General features: G+C 44.7%; 1 protein-coding gene across 4 annotated transcripts in view; it reads right to left on the reverse strand.

The window, feature by feature from the left end:
- The window catches only part of Fut8 (fucosyltransferase 8), a 247,949-nt gene that overhangs the window by 220,328 nt on the left and 12,048 nt on the right, over positions 1-15,573 (reverse strand). For 2 of the 4 annotated variants that reach the window (XM_048415983.3, XM_048415981.3), the window contains exon 1: positions 867-1,002. The exons of 1 other annotated variant lie outside the window; for it this stretch is intronic. The gene's annotated coding sequence lies outside the window, so the exon portion shown is untranslated. Of the gene's footprint in view, positions 1-866; positions 1,003-1,929; positions 2,045-15,573 lie in introns of those variants that run through there. One more of the 4 variants, XM_087911718.1, reaches the window with a different exon arrangement.

Consider the following 15,573-nt stretch of genomic DNA (forward strand, 5'->3'; position numbering starts at 1 on the left):
ATTCGGAGTGATCTACTTGAGGGTATAGTTTTCCTGAGTTCACCTTATGTTTCCTTAAAAGTAACGTGCAAAACTAGACACAAAAACGAAAAACATCCATCTCCTCGCTTTTCTCCAAGGCCTCAATGTTTAAAGACAAAACGCTAAAAGCTCACCAGGGTGCTAAACCCTAACCATGACAATGCCATTTAACTTAAGAAATACATCTCTGGAGATTGCGATGCCCACGTCCAGAGAACAGGTGCTGCCACCGGAAAACCCCCCTCAACTCCAGCAGGACAGACCTGGCTGAACTGAGATGACTCATTTAACCTTCCCAAATAAGTTGAGACCCCCCCAACAGCCGCCAGCTTGTCATTTGCAGATCAAAGGAAAGGGGGCTACCGAGGCACCCGAGCCATTAACTGCCCAGCCTCAGCGGATCTTTGTGCAGGTTTACTCCGACTCCCAGCCCCCGAAGTCCACACAGAAACCCCGCAAAGCAGAGGAGCCCAGCTTCCCACGGTCTGACCGCGGAGACCCGGCTGCGGGGGGTGAAGGAGAGGAGAGGTAGGTGCAGAGATGCGCTGAGGGACACCTCCCACCCCGCCCCCATCCCTCGGGTCCCGGGCTCCGGCCCCTGCCCTGAGCCGGGAGGCAAGACGCCACGGCGCCCCTCACCCTTCCCCGCGCCGAGGCACCACCGGGGCATCTCGGGGGCTCCCTCCCCACTTTTCCCGGGATGAGCAGCAGCAGCAGTTGCAGCAACAGGCCTGGGATCGGCGGGAGGAGGAAGGAGCGCCCGGAGCCCAGGCTCCGCAGAGCCCGCGCCCGCCCCGTCCTGGAGCCCGCGGCGCGCGGGGCCCGGCTCCCTAACGCCCCCTTACCCGAGGCGGGAGCGAGGCGGTCGGCGCCGTCCCCCGTCGCCACCGCCACTGCCTTCAGCCGCAGCTGGCCGCGCCGGGAGAGTGGGAGGGGTGGCGGGGTGGAGGATGCTACTCCCGACTGAAGGGAGAGGAAGAAACGGAAACAGGAACCGCCGCCGCCGCTTAACGGAGCCTTCGGCGCCACTGACTGAGGGAAAGCGCAAGGCGGCGCGAGCCAGGCAGCGGCTGACAGCGCGAGACCGAGCGCGAGCCGGGTCCAGGGCGCGCGACCCCGAGCAGCGCCGGCCCCATTCCGTGAGGAAAGGGAGGAACGGGTTGGCTGGGAGCCGGGAGGGGGCGGCGGGGGGCCGGGAGCTAAGGGAACCCGGCCACTCGGGTCGGCCCAAGACCACGCGCGCACGCGCCGGAGTGGCTCCGACCCGGAGCGCAGGCGGGGAAGCCTCAGGCCGGCGCGAGCGAGCGGGCGAGCGGGCGAGCGAGCGTGCGCGCGCGGGTAGGGGCGCGCACCCCTCGGCGTCCCAGCCTTCTGGGGGAGGGCGCGCATGCGCCGGCCGCGGCCTCCTCCAGCGACCCTGGCATGTGCACAGGCTCCTCCCCGTCCCCTTCCTCTGTGCGGGTGGACAGCGGAGCTGCAGCATCTCCGGGCCCCGGCGGGACCCGAGTTCCCGCAGGGCAGGGGCCGCATGAGCGCGCGGGCTCGGGCTCCGGTGCACACCGGCCTTAGGCCGCCTGAGGGCCGGCGGCTGAAGGGAACGATGTTTCCTTCGTCCTGGCGGCCAAGCCCGTCGCCCTGGAGCTCAGGCGGGCTCCGCGCTACTTTTCGGGGTGCTCTCGCTGCTTATCCGTTGCAGCACGAGCACACGATGGCACCGCTGCCACGGCTGCTCTGGGCGGTCCGGCTACCCTGCAGGCTCTGTCTCCACCTCTACGCGAAGACCCCCTGCGAGGGCCCGAGTTCGAAGCCCGGCCTCCCCGGGCCGCAGCTGCCTTAGCCCTTCAGAGGCGGAAGTTTATTGAGTACAGGAGAAGGGAGGGAGAGGCTTTTCCCTGGGATGCTTCCTACCCGCTCGCACTCTGGGATCCTGGCGCCCGCGCTGCTGAGCCGTGGGCCGAAGGGCTACCTCAGACTGGCCCACGGGGCGAGTTGAGCGGGAGGACCCAGCCGCGTCGCCCCGGCACACAAAGTAGTCGCGGGCCGAGGGGTGCCGTCGTGGCCAATCAGAGCCGGGAGCCCAATGAGTGGAGTGCGAACTGGCCAATCAGAGGGCCGCAAGATGAGCTTCCCGTGCCGAACTCTTCCCTGTAGCCTGGGGACCTAGATCCCAAGCTGGAGGGTGCAGGCGGGTGGCTGGGTGGAAAAACTACCCTCTCGGCATAGATCTATTTAAGTAGATACTGTGGATACTTACCTCTTAGTAAACAGGACTGGCCTTTTCGACGCCAAGTATCAAAAGGCTCACAGAAAAGACATTAAAGGGGTCGAAGCCTGCCAAGAATGCAGTCTGCCTAATAGCGCCCATAAATTCCCAAAATTTTACTCTAGACCAGGAACTGTGTTTCTAAAATGCAAAGAGGACACTGCTTTCAAAAATGAAAAAAAAAAAATCCGTGCCTTCAGCAACTCTGCACCCAAAAGCAATGACTGGGTTAAAGTCAGCCATTGAAATAAAAAAGTACTCTGAAGTGTCTTGGAGAACACACACTAATTTATCGAAGGTCACGCAAAACTACTCGGGCAGGGACCAGAATTATGTTCTAGCCAAGGAGTTTCGGTCATCATTCAAGGAATCAGTAGTCATTTATTAAATGCATGGATACTAGCTATCTTCCTTGAAACTTCCAGTTATGCTGTGTGAAACACATTCTTTGGTTGTTGCAAACAAATTTTAGACTTATACCATTCTTAGTTGTATTAAAGGCTAAAGTTTCATGAGTCAAAAATCTGGATTATTTTCCCTTCTGTGTGAGTATGTGTATGCCAGGGATGTGTTTTCCCGTGGGCTATACCCACAACCTAAAATTTTAGGAGTCAGTGGTAGAATATTTACTTTGGGATGTAAACACAGCATTTAAAAAATATTTTAACAAGTATGTGTGACTTGAATGTTTTCAAGGGAAAAAAACCATTCTAGTTAATAACACACACTTTATGGTTTGTAGTACTTGACGATCTCCACATTCAAGGCTTTATATTTGCCTCAAACTCTCTGGTCCTTTAATCTGGCCTTTAATTTTAAGTATTAAATATCTAGGAATCAAAATATTTACCTTCCCCACCCACTTCCTATCCAAATGATGATGATGATAGAGATATTTTTCAGGAACTTAGCACATTTTTATAAGATATCATCGTATATATGAAATCACCAAGCTGGGATACAGTCAGAAAGTAGTTCTTCCGCAAGTCTTTGGTGTGACAATATACTGTTATCAAAGCTCTCCCTGGTTATGCCCAGGATGTAACTACCCTCCCAGAACTGGGAGTATCAGCTACACAACCGATGTGTAGAAGCAAACCTTTACACATTCAGTTCAGGGCCAGGAAAGAGTTCCTGAAAAAGTCACTTCAAACAGAGGTACTGGCCTCTTTGAATGCACAAAAGCAGTCTTGGATTTTTAAAAACCACAATCCTAAACCAATAGGATTAGAATGCCTCTAATCCCAGCACAGAGGAGGGAAGTCTGAGGCAAGAAGATTGTTGTGAGTTATAATCTAGCCTGAACTATCTAGTGCGTTCAGTGCCATCCTTGGATACATAGTAAAACCCTGTCTCAATACTAGTGATTAATTGAGTCAAGAATAAAAATGGGGAGGGAGGCTCAGGTTATAGGGAGGGCTTGTCTAACAGTACGAGCCCTAGATTCAACCTCCAATACTATAAGAGAAAAACTGTATTATTACATTTCTTCTATTCTCTGCAAAGAGAACTCCTGAAACTCAAATCTTTGCCTTGCCCTGTTAAGCTTCTGAGCAAGCGTCCCTAAACAGTTGGGCGGATGTTTCCTCTACAGTCTCCAGCCCCCACTCTGTGGCTGAAACTCCTCACTCTCTCTTCTCACTCCAGATGCTCACTGGGGACCCTAATCCCCGGTTTCTGATTTGCATCAGCAGGAGATAGCAGGCCACCTCATCCTCCACTGCTGCTCCCTCACCTACCTTTACTTATCCTCAAAATCGCAGACGGGTTCTGCCCAAGAAAAGAGTTCTCCGGAACTTTCTCCATAACCTCTTATACTAAGAACTAGCAGGGCCCTGCCAGCTCATCATTTTCCTGCGGTTCAGCCTGGGTCAGTTCTTAGTCATCCCCTAGAACTGTGGACTTGACGGAGAGGTGAGAAGGTGTCAGCTCGATAATGGAGAATATCAAAATGAAAGTGAGGTACATGAGTGGCCATTTTATTGAGAGATTAGCTAGATCAAAGTTAATGAACTTGAATGCTATCACATTTCCTAAGTTGTGAACATTCATGTAGAAACTAGTTTGAAATTTACTACCATTTTATTATGCCTATAATAAAAATAATAGTGAAGGTGTAACATTGCTGAGAACGGGGTCCATGCTAAACTCTTTTCTTCCATCATTTAATTCTCAAATCAAACCTTTGAGGTGAATCCTATGACTATAGTGGGGAAATCAGTAGGGTCTCATGGGTACCTGAGGCTCTCAAGAGGCTCAGCAACAGCTGCTTGGCAAGCAATTTAGAAACTTTGCCATCTTTACCGATGTACACCAACTGATGTCACTCTGAAAATACTCCCTTTTTTTCTTTTAAAGATGTATTTATTTTTAGCCAAGCAGTGGTGGCGCACACCTTAAATGTCAGCACTCTGGGAGGCAGAGGCAGGTGGATCTCTGTGAGTTCAAGGCCAGCCTGGTGTACAAGAGCTAGTTCCAGGACAGGCTCCAAAACTACACAGAAACCCTGTCTCGAAAAGAAAAGAAAAGAAAAGAAAAGAAAAGAAAAGAAAAGAACAGGAAAGAAAAAAAAAGATGTATTTATTTTTATGTACATTGATGTTTTGCCTGCATGTATATCTGTGCAAGGATGCCAGATCCCCTGGAACTGGAGATACAGACAGTTGTGAACTGCCATGTTAGTGCTAGGAATTGAACCCGGGTCCACTGGAAGAGCAGCTAGTGCTCTTAACTGCTGAGCCATCTCTCCAGGCCCTGAAAACATTTTTAATAACTTTTAATTTTCTTTGTTTTATAGTGGTTGCCATACGCCATTTCCTCTCTGTAGTATTCTATTTTGCAGGCAATCATATGAAGGATGATACACCCTTGTTACCTCAGACAAGAAGATGGGAGCTTGAATAATGAATGCCACTTTTGAGCAAAGCCCTCATTCAAAAGCTAGAGCTAATCATTCCCATCAGGAGAGTAAATGAAGTGACTGATTTAAAGGCTGATGAAGCTAAACCCACTTTCTCTAACTTGCCTCCGTAGCTGACGTCCCTGTCTTCATTGAGTGTAAGCCGCATGCACTTCATACTGTGGATTGACTTGCTATCCATTCCAGCGCCGCCCCCCCCCCATTAATAAGAGTTTCTTATTTTGCTTTTTTGCTTTAATCTGCTAGCTTTTTAGGTAACCATTACTCAGCCTGGGTCTACTATTTCCAAACAGCAGAGAACTTCAGGGCTTACCCTCTCCTTTCAGACATTAAAAAGGTTACACCTGCCCTCAGCATCATGTTTGCATTGAGCCAAGCCATGATGGCCTCTAATCATCAGCAGGTATGGAGTCATTTCTGGGCACACCTATTTGCCAGTGTAAGTCCTTAAAATGTTTACTACTGCTTAGCCTCAAGATCTGCATCCATGGCTTTTTAAATTATTATTATTATTGCCTTTACTGGTGTGTGTGTGTGTGTGCGTGTGTGTGTGTGTGTGTGAGAGAGGGGGGGGGGAGGGGAGAGATAGAGAGAGAGATTGAACTGTCTAGGCTAATGGTGCTCCCACCTAACAAAAATTTCAATATCAGATATAAAAAGGATTATTTTGAGTTGTTGGTCAGGGCTGTCCAAGAGACTCCCAAAACATTCAGCCTACTGCTATTGTCCTTGGACGCCTTAGGGAAGAGGTGAAAGGTAAGTTCCTATTGCTAAAAGCACCAAGCACTTCAGAAATAGGGCTCAGAGGCCTCTGAGCTGGAGCTGATCCCTCTCTGAAGAGTTCCCTCACTGAAGACTGGCTTTCATGGTACCAGAAGGCATGTAAGCTTCCAAATGGGAGAGGCAAGCACAATCCTACTCAACGATGATGCCTGCGAACCACATCAATGACGAGAGTGGCACAATAAGGGTGCAGTACTTGGTGGTAACCGACGGCTCTCTAATTGGACTGACTTTCTACCCACTCAGCAAGAGGGAAAGCTTGCCTGGTAATGGGAATCTAGCCAACTACCCAAGGCTAATGAAGTCATGGTTATTGGAGGAGAATCTGTAACCACTAATTTACCAACATAACACAATCCCTAGCAACAACCTATAAACATCTGTCCTTGTGCCCACAGATAACTGTAGCCACCACTCCTCATCAAGGAAACTTCTCTTTGCAACAGATGAAGACCTCTACAGAACATCACAACCAACCGACATGCAGTGCAGAGTTAGGAACGCCAGTCCCAATGCATACATCCATAAAACACTCCCATTCCTAAGGCTCAGGGGACATTGTGGAAGAGGGATGGAAAGGCTGTAAAAGCCAAAGGATCAGCGAGTTTGCTGTGAGATTGTGTCTCCTAGTAACATCAGAAACTTACTAGCTGAACAAAGATGACACCAAACAGACATGCCAAAGTGATCAAGAGAAGAAAGGCCCATGAGGCTTCAACCCAACACAAAGAACTACAGGCAGCTGAGGAAATCTAGGAACGAGAGAGGTCGTCTTCCCCAGAGAAGAGCACGCCAGTTGGTTGTCCAGTGCCAAATGGCCAGTCCCGAAAACTTGCATGTAAATAATATTATACAAACTCAATGGGTTATATTTAGGAATATTTATGAATATGCATATATGCATGCAGTAACAACTAGTGAAAAAAAGAGGCCATGAATTTGAAGGAGAGTGGGGAGGGATGCTTCAGAGGGCTTGAAGGAAGAAAAAGGAAAGGACAAATGTTGTAATTATAATCTTAAAAAAATTAAATGTAAAAAGTAGTTAGAGTATTGCTCAGTCCTTCCTAGCATGTGCAAGGTACTGACAGTTCAAGGAGGCTTAGTGAAGAAGATCACATGCTCAAGGCCACCCCTAGCTCCATAGTGAGTTTGGCCTGTATAGAGAGCCCTGTGTATGGTACACACGCACACACACACACACACACACACACACACACACACACACACACACACAAAGAAAAATTACCATAGTTTTTAACTCAAGACAGAGGACTGGATTGAAGTAGTTTATTATCCCAGTAAATGGAAACCTGGGCTGGTGAGATGACTTATTTGGGGAACTGTTGGTCATGCAAGCAGGAGGACCTGAGTTCAGATCCCCAACACCCAAGGTGGCATGTACTTGTAATCCCAACACTAAGGGAGCAGGTACTAGAAGACTCCTAGTGCTTGGTAGCCAAAAATAGTGAAGTCAAGACTCATGGAGAGGCCTTGCCCCGAAAAAATAAAGTGGAAATAAAGCAACTGAAGAAGATACCCAATGCTGACTTCTGTCTTACACACACACACACACATACACACGCACACACAACTAGCCTTAAAACAAGTATAGCTTGAGCTGGAGAGATGGTTTAGTGGATAAGAGACTCTGTTGGGCAAGTATGAAGAGCTGAATTCCAATCCAAGGGCTTATATTTTAAAAGAGAATTAGGCAGGCAGCACATGTCTATAACCCCATTAGAGAGAACCAAGACAGGTTGGGTGGCCAGCCAGCCTAGCAGAAACATCAAACTTCAGATTCAGTGAAAGACCCTCTCTCATGGAATAAGACGGAAAGGAATGGAGGAAGATACCCAACATCTTCCTCTGGCTGCTGCATGACCATGTGTGGGCCCATGCCTATGCATATATCACACCACCATACACACACATAAAACCCAAGTATAGTTGATTTAATTATATATATGACCTCGGGTAGATTATCTAATCCTACATTCAGATTTTTCTACCTGCAAAGGGGATAATAATAGTTTATAGAGCTATAAAGGAGTCAATGACTCAATATATTAAAAAGCACAGAGCATAATGCCCAACACAAAGTAACAATATATACAATTACAGCCTTGTTAAACAATGTTTATCTGCAACTAATTTTGGCCACATCCTTACTAATCATTTAATTTGGACCACCGACCTGTACCTTTACATCATATATATAGACACTTCAGTTGTTTGTGGTATGTGGTCAACACCCACCTTCCCTATGAGGAAGCTGTCTCTTTTGTTTCTGTATTTCTATTGTGATAGCAACAGGAATAACATCCAAGTTACTGCTGACTGCCCCTTGACCATAGTTCCCTGGGCAAGCGGTGAACACCTGTCCAAAGAGATCCAGGCATTTTGGATTTGGAACACAGGTTTCCGGCGTCGCCAGATATCAGATCTGAGAGATGTTACTGGATGTCGTTTTTCACCAAGTGAAGGAAACTGTTCTTCAGCAAGAGAATGAAGTCGGTGCAAGGAAGGAAGTAGAGAAGATGGCTAGCATGTGGATTTTTAGACTCAACTCCTCCTTTACAGCTTTTCTTGACCAGTGGCTAAATTACTGCCCTCTGTGTAGGTTTGTGTCTTCCTAGAGCTTCCTTGCACTCTTCCAGTATGTTCTGTTTCGCCTAATATGTTTCCACGTGGGTTTATTTTAGGTGCAGCTAATGTAATTCTATTGTCATAAAGAGAAGTAAAATAAAAACAGGAAAAAAAAAAAACCTTTCAGTTAGCGATGCTCATTAATGACCCAGATGACACTATCCAAGAGGGAAATCTTTATCAAATGTGAAACACCTGCAAGGTAGACCTGTAGCAGAGACTTCAAATGATCTCTGTATTTGCTACCTCGTGTTCCAAGCCCACATTTCTACATGGTTCTGTTAAAACACAGCTAGAACCCTACTTTTCGCAGTCTCCTTTGCAGTGAAAGTGGCCATCTAATAAAATTATGGCTACTGAAATCTAGCCAGGTCTGATGTATGGCACTTAGACATTTTAAAAATTCCTAAAGAGAAAGAGAGACACCACTCTGTCTGTTTACTCCGTGCTGTTATCTGGGGGAGAGTTGTTGCCCCCAGACAGAGTAACGGTGAGTTAAGAGGAGTGGGGTCCCTGACCAAGAAAGAGCACCTGTGCGGATCCTGAAGTGCTCACCCCCAATGTTATTCAATGTGAAAAAAAAAAAATCAATGTGACCTTCCCTAAGCCCCTAGCATCCAGGTTTCTCTGTTACACTACACTGAACTTCATCCAATATAATAGATGCAGTGTCATTGTGGTTTGATAAATTATATTAAGCTGGACCGTTCGTATGCTGCAAAAATTAAAACAAGTCAGGAAACATCCTGAAATAAATGCAGCAAAAACCAGCACATTCTATTTTACTTAAGGATTAAAAACTACAACTAAGGACACAGCCTGAGAACTATGGAATAGGTTCAAGGTCAAAGTGAAAATTCCAGCCCAAATTAATAATTGACAACAATAACATTTGCTCCAACAAGAATGAACCTCTCTAAGGTTATCAAAGTTCCAGGGTTTGTTCAGCTTGACGTTCTATGAACTCTCCAACAAGAGGCCATCAAGTCAGTTGGGGAAGGCTCGACAGTGGGAGAGAAATGACTTGATACACATGAAAAGGCCACGGTGAAACCCATCATTTTATATGAAATTAAAAAAATAAAACAAGCTAAGTAAATTTCTGTTTGAAAACAAATCTTATAAGCTCATCTAAGGGAATATTAGATTCTAAGGAAAAAGACTAAATCTAACCAAACTGATAAAAGACTGGAAACCTAAAAGTCCCCCTTGAAGACAAAGATGCTGTCTGTTTAATTTGACTAATACTACATTGCATATTTATTGGATGAGTTAATTTTCATTGCAGTATAACTTCCAGCGGAAGCAAGAATATAACCTCTGGTTAGTCAGGATTTTGTATTGTTTCCATGGAAACAAGTCCATATAAAGTCATAATTCAGAATGTAGATTCTAATTATATTTGGATCTTGGCTTCGTCAATTAATAACTGTAATGAATTAGAAATATTTTTTAACCTCCCTGTTTCATATGTCCATATCTGTAAAATGGGAAGAATTATACTCTCTACCTCATAGAGGTTTTGTGACTATTAAGGTCACTGATGGAAAGCTCTTACGCATTGAAGAAGCACACAGAATAGATGCTGGCCATTTATAGCTCTGCAAAACACTAAGCCAAAGCAAGACTTTGTGGACATTGTTGCTATCTGATCTAAATTCCAAAGTCAAGAGAACATGAAAACAGAATCTAAAAGAGCAAAAGAAATAAGTGATTGACAAGCTTTCCTGGACCAAAGGCTGAATGTCATTTCAGTTCTGGGGTAATGTTAAAACACAATTGTTGATATTTAAAACGAGGAATAAAGGTTCCCAAAACAGCACCCTATAAACTGCTGGCATGATTTACAGGCAAACTTGTAAATCCGTACAGATAGAGGTCAAGTGGGACTAACTTTTATTTATTTCAAAGCTGATCATTTAGTTTAAAGTCAACTCCTCGGGTGGGGACAGAGCTCAGTAATAAAATACGTGTTTAGCATACACAAGGCCCTAGTTCAATTTCTATAACCAAAAATAATTATATACTTTTTAAAGCTACATTTCATATTTTGTCTCTTAGACTCATGTTAAGTGGCTAAGAAGAGCATACAATTTAGTTGATCTCTTTAAAGTATAAGGAGCCAAGAAATACCCATTTTCTTCAAAGGAGTGGGGTGTGAGAGTCTTAAAAATACAGTCATGGAAACACCATCTCCTTGGGCTGAAACCCAAACAGATACTGATGCAATGGAGACATGCCTCAAAAGTGTCTGTCTCTCTGGTTCTCCATGCTATTTCTGGTTTTCCTCTCTTCTCCATACCAGTGCTGTCCTGTTCTTTCTGTTTACTATGCTGCTTTGTTTTATATTGCTGTATTCTATTTTATTGAGACAGGACTGGATTCATTATGTAGCCCAGGAAACCACAGAATGCTGCTGTCTCTCTACCTCTCCGAACTGGAGCTACAGGCATGAGAAACACCGTGCTCAACCTTTTACACGGTACTGGGATCCGAACTGTCATATTCAGGCTTGCACGGCTAGCTCTCTACCCATACAGTCATCCACTCAGGCCCCTCGTTTGCATTCCCTCTTCTGCCTTTTGGAACCTTTTGCTCATGATTTCAGATTCTTTATAATTTTGTCTCCCTCATAACAATAGACATATAATCATTAGAAAATTGAAGAAGTTCCTTGGTTCAAATTCTCCATAGAAGGAGATCTTGAGTTAGCACATTTCTTTCTACTAAGCCACATTATTAGGTCTCCCAGCCTCTGTCCAAACTTCTTCAAGGCACTGGCAGCTGCCCTTTCAGAAGCAGCTACGGTCACAGGCATGGTGAACCCTCCAGTACATTTCATTTACCAAAAACGAAAGTATCATAACAAACATTCATGGTTAGGCGGATTCGCCATCAAATCCCTAGGGTCTAGAATAGTGTTAGCCTTGGGAGATACTCGATGAACAAATACATGAATGAATGAACGAACTGGATTTTATTGCAAGAGAAAATGTTTAAATAAAGAAAAGAAATCTTTACATGTCAGATCCAGAAAGCGGATTCCAAGGATGTTTTAATAGCTATTAATGGTTATTTTTAAAATATCATACAAAGCTTTATAGATGGTTATGTCCATATTCCTAAATAAAAGAAAAAAATCCAATTAACTGTGTCTTTCCTTTTATAGAATATTCTTCATTTCAAGAATAAGTACCTAATAAAATAATCTGTGCAGTCGTTTCATTTTTAATATTTCATGTGCCGCTAAGGGGGAAGAAAGTGCTTGATTAGATTTCCTCCACAACTTGATATAATTCATTGATATAATGAATGTATTTGCCAGCCCCATCAAGTAGATATGGTTGTATTGACCTTTCTTCATCAAAGGGGAGGATGATCTAAAACCTAAATGTGGTATTTATAACCTCAATGATACTCAAAAGCCTAGAACATATGAACACTTAAAGATGACTCTAGAATGTTTATTTACAATGTGTAAGGTTAAGATTCTTTATGACCTTATATTATACTAAAGTGTCCTTGTCTATGGATCAGGCTACATTCACCAATAGGACAAAATTCCCATGCGCCAGCGATCTGCCTTTGTGCCCAGTGAGCTTTTAATGGTTAATATTGTCAAACTGGCAGGATCTAGAAACATAGAAACAAACTTCTGGGTGTGTCTGTAAGAATTCCTAGATGGCGTTAGCTGAGGTAGGAAGGGCTATCCTATACATGTGCAGCACCATCCATGGGTCGGAATTCTGGACTGAACCAAAAGGCGAAAGCAAGCTGAGCACCAGCCTTCCTCTCTCTCTTCCTCCTGACTGCAGATTGCACATGCTTCAATGCTCTGACTCCCTACACAGGGACTGATTATACCCACAAACCGTGAGCCCAAAATAAAGCGGCCCTGCAGTTGCTAGTAGGAGATAATGTTGTCACAGAAGTAAGGAAAGTGACTCGTACGGAGCTGGCTAATTACAAACCGGCCAGTGAAACCATCACAGGAAGAGCTGCCCCAAGTGGTTATCATGTTGTGGTATAAAGTTGGGTTTGTTTTTCCTTTACCATCTCCCAGTCACCATTTACTGCTTTCCTCTCCAAAAGACCTAGGAGACTGAAGAAAATAAATCCTATATTTGATCATCATCACACGTCACATGATGATACAGCCAGACAATTTGTGTAGGTAGATGTCACCTTAGACACCTGTGCACTTCCAAATGGTTCCGGGCTGAGTCCGTTGTGCTTTGACAGGCAATTTAATGAGCAGAGGTGGCTCCAAGTATGTCACATAATTCCCAAGCTGTTAGAAGTAGGTATGGATTAAATCTCTCCGGAGCTCCATACAAGAGGATGGATACTATGCTTTCCTTATGGCCCAAGTAAACATTGAATTTAGTATACTATTCCCTCCAAATTCTCTGCATTCTTCTCCAACTGCAAGAAGCATCTCGTACTCTTCTGCCACAGAGCAGTTCAAGTAACTGTGCTTCTTAATTTCTCACCTTCCTTGGTAGTCAAGTTGAAACTAAAATTTGCCCAAAAGGATGTGGGCAGAAGTGATGTGAGTTACTTCCTAGCCTGGTCAGAGATCAACTGTTAAAACCTCCAACTTTGCCTTGGCCTGACTTGATGACCTTAAAAGTGGCACATTCTAGATGGTCCAGCTACAACAAAAACGGTGGCTTGGATCCCTAAGCATCCACTAAAACGAGAGTCGCTCTTTACGCACTGACTGTGACGGTGGCGGGAAATAAATGTTGATTTTATTAAGTCACTCGTGTTAATTAAATACCCACTAAATGGGACAAAGAATTAATGGGGACCAAAACTCCAGCCCCTGGAAAAATCAAATAAACCATGTGCCCTGAACTGCATTCTCAGAGTGCATTTTCCCATTTAAACACAGCCACAGGAACTTGCGGCAGGTCCAGCTGTAGCCCCCCTCGCTTGCTCACCCCGTCTCCATTCTTTGTCTCCTTTGCAGTCTCTAAAGGGCCACCAGGTTAGCACCGGTGATACACAGCTCTGACCAGGAAATGCCTTCATAGCTTCAAGTATGCACAAAAGTCCCCCAGATCCTCCAAAATCCATTTAGCAAATCCACTTATGCAGAACAATCATTGTTTTTGGCCCCTCACACCTGTGGCCTCCATATGGGTCAAGTCTGTGGAAACTCCACTTTTGCTTATTCTGTAATTTCCACAGCCCAGACGCTCCTCAAGCCCCCCAGGTTTCTGTGATCAGACCTTCCCTTTTATATCCCAACTAAAAGCTAACTTTCCATTCTGTATAATAATGTTTCTACCTGTTTATAAAGGGGGATCGTCTGCCTTGTTCACATTAGCAGACTCCTCCATTCTGGCTCTGCAGTACGGAAAGAGTTCAGAGGTATCCTCACCCTTCATTGGATCCTGCTTGTGAGAACCAAATGATGAGGGAAAGACACCCACATATTATGTGTCTACTCCAACTCTGTGTGGTTTTTAGGACTGCCAGGAAAAATAGACAAATTATGTCTGACTGTCAAAGAAACAGTGAATTGTTTTCGCTTATTTGGTTGGTTGGTTTTTGTTTGTTGGTTTAGTGTGTCCCAAATATTTCATGAGATATACCTAAGTTATTTAATGTTATGTCTTGTTTTTTGAAAATCAGATATAACTAGGGATCCTGCATTTTTGTTTGCTAAGTCTGAACACTCTATTGACGTCCTTTCTCCTATTATTTATCTACAGCTCACACTGGAGCAGAGGAGAGAACCCACACATAGTCTGCCCCCCACACTCCCCTCTCCACAGCAATGTCTCCCTTCCTGTTTTCATGTGTCATACTGGTTTCTACACAACAAACCTCTCATATGTCAAAATTATCCTCTTGAAGTCAGGGATCATATTCTTCATATTCTTTCATTGGCTGACTGCATCTCGGAGGCATCTTTCAAGAACTGACGACCCATTTGCGACATTGACATTTCAGGAATTCAAAATCAGCAACAGCACCAGAAATTTTAAAGCAGATAAGAGCTTCATAAGAAAATGCCTTGGGCATGCATAATAGCAAATCTTAGCTCTTTTTCTGACTTGCATAATGAGCCACGGTTTTATAATTTCGGCCTCACACATATGTTTCCAAATCTCTCCCTCTTGTCTTCCAGGGAATACTTGGCTCAGCTTCACCGAGGTACGTCAGACATTCATAGGAACACAGGATACGTCTAAAAGCCATTCTCTTAAGCTGACTGCGGAAGGAATAACTCTCTCCTGAAACAAAAGAGGTCGCATTCCCACTTGTTGCTTCTCCACTCTCTTCCACACACATTTACCTGTCACTTGTAACATCTGAAAGTAGTAAACTGACCACAGATTCACGTCTTTAAATGCACTAGCTTGCTGCAACTGATATTTCAAAAACAAACAAACAGACAAACAACTAGCTGTAACTGTAACAAACCTGCTGCCTAGTTCCCATAATCTCTGCTTTCTTAGTTGCTCTACTGAAAACCACAAAGATCGTAACTTAGAGTATAGAAGTTTGTTAAATACTATTGGCATTTGGGGTATTTGTTAGGTTGGTGTGGTTTGGTAATTGTGTGTGTGTGTGTGTGTGTGTGTGTGTGTGTGTGTGTGTGTGTGTGTATTTGTGTCTGTGCCTGTATTTGTTTGTGTAAGAACACTCTAGGAATAGATGTCAGGGCCTTGTCTCCATGCTAAGCAAGATCTCAGTCACTGAGCTTCATCCCCGGCCCAGGAGGAAAAAAAGGTATCAGGCAGCAAACACTCCTGTGTTGTAGGATATTATTTCAAGTATATAAAGATGTGTTACATTTGTTTAAATGTAAAGATGTGTTGCTTTGCTGCATAAGGTACCTGATTGGTCTAATAAAAATCTGAACAGCCAATAGCTGGGCAGTAGGAGGATGAGTGGGGTTGGCAGGCAAAAAGAATAAGAAAGA

This window comes from Myodes glareolus, chromosome 11 (assembly GCF_982192425.1).
Source record: "Myodes glareolus chromosome 11, mMyoGla1.1, whole genome shotgun sequence".
NCBI lineage: Eukaryota > Metazoa > Chordata > Mammalia > Rodentia > Cricetidae > Myodes > Myodes glareolus.